A 2051-nucleotide genomic window follows, 5' to 3' on the forward strand; every position below is an offset into this window, starting at 1 on the left:
TCCCAATAATTAGCAAAAAATTAGCTTTTTTGTATACTGCGTTTAGCTGGCTGCATTTGGCTGCCAACCACAAAATATGTGGCTGCCAACCATACAAAACTGACAAAATCCTGAAGGTGGAAAGTCACAATTTACCTCTAAATGAAACCACAGATGCTGGTTTAAAGTGCTTCCATTTGGTAACGATAGACAATGGATCAATGGAAACAATGATTCTTTTAAATAATATCAGAATTATGCCAGAGTTATGCTAGATTCCAAATTATGCTAGATTTTATGCGAAATGACGATTTTTGCCCAATATTATGCTAATATTACGCTAGATCAGGTCACACTGGCACCAGCCCATAATGGAGGGGCTGGAACGGGACTAGAAGGCCGAGCTCGTAGAAGGCTTGCCCCTAAATTTTTTTACGGCCACGCCCTTAGAAACACCGGAAAACACTCCTTTCAGAAAATATTCGCTTCTATCTGTCCTTATTCATAAACAATTACAATTTAGAGAATATTTCAATTAACATAAAAATACAAAACCGAGTTAGAAAAAATACAAATTTATCTTTGATCACACAAGATAAAGCACCATCAAAAAGAACAAAAACGTGTTCCCAGCAGAACTGCTACTAATGCGTTCGTTAGCATAAATTTTCAAAACATTTTCTAATCTATTATTGCAAAAAAGTTGGGGAGGACCAAGTGGGAGACTGAATGTTCCTCCCAGCTACCACCGAGAGGCTTATCATCGTTCAGTTGCTGTAGCCTTGAGAGGAATCTTTCCAATGCTTCTCCAATTTAAAACACCTTAGTTGAATTGCTTTATAACATTTTCTGAAATCTATTGAAAGATATCACAGACCCCAAAATACATTACGGGCAGGAGATCATAATCTCGGTCTTGGTCTTTAAGCTCAGTGTCTTTTTTGAAGCAAACCATAAAAGCAAACTAAATTGAGATGATGTCTTGAAATCAAAGCTGTATACACAGTCCATCTTACTTCAAAATAGCACGCAACAATATCAGAAAGAGCAATTGATTTCTCTCCGCATATACTGAAGCTTTGAGTTCTGAAGTTTCTTAATTCATTTTTATTGTCCATTGCTTATTTCTTATCGCAATTTTCTTATAAAAAATGAGTGCAATACATAAAGCTTGGATTGGGCTTTACTTCGAATTGAAAAAATGTTCCCATTTCTTTCTTAGGCGTTTCAAATGGTATTTTATGCTGCACTTTTAAGAACATGCATTATTTACAAATCCGCACTTTCTACAATTACAGTTCCACAATTTTAATTTACAACTCCACAAAGTGTGTCAGATCCACGCTTATTTTATGCCCTGTCAGTGTTTATCCGTTTAAAGGCCTTTAAAATACTGTCTGGAAAATTTAGGTCTTCTTTCTTGACGGCCTTATATTTTTCTTACTAAAATCAAAGATAATGGATTATCATTGCTAAAACTTACTGCTTTGCTTAGACTAACATCGTCTGCTGATGTTCAGTGATTACAGCTGGATCCATCTAATAGTCGTCTAGTAAGAAATTCACCCTTAAAACTACTTCAGAATCCATATATCACCCATTTAAATGTGCTATAATTCTTTCTTGCTGCAGATTTAGCTGTTTTTTTATTGGCGTTTTCTGCTCTGTATTACATATTTTCGCTAAAATCTATTGTCAATTGTCATGTTTGCTGTCTACAAGGAAATTGTTATGACCGATTTTTGATTTGTTGACGTATTTCGTCTCCCTAATTAGATATCCAACGAAGAGAGCCTGATACGACTGAAAGAGAGCTGACAAGAAACTTTTTTACAGATTCTAATTTTAACTCTTCAAAGAATTGTCTGTTATTAGTTGACATTTAGAAACATTGAGGTTTCGATAAAAAGTTTTATCGCAATTAAACAACACTATATGCCAAGACAGCCACATTGGCGTAGCAGCTGCTTCCTGTTGAAATTTCCATGAAAAACAAAACATTGTCTAGCCTCGTGTCGATCCACCGAAAACAACACTCTTCAACCGCATTAAACTATAAATATTTGTTCACT

The sequence above is a fragment of the Rhopilema esculentum genome, chromosome 16 (genome assembly GCF_057945365.1).
Source record: "Rhopilema esculentum isolate cy_ngs chromosome 16, ASM5794536v1, whole genome shotgun sequence".
NCBI lineage: Eukaryota > Metazoa > Cnidaria > Scyphozoa > Rhizostomeae > Rhizostomatidae > Rhopilema > Rhopilema esculentum.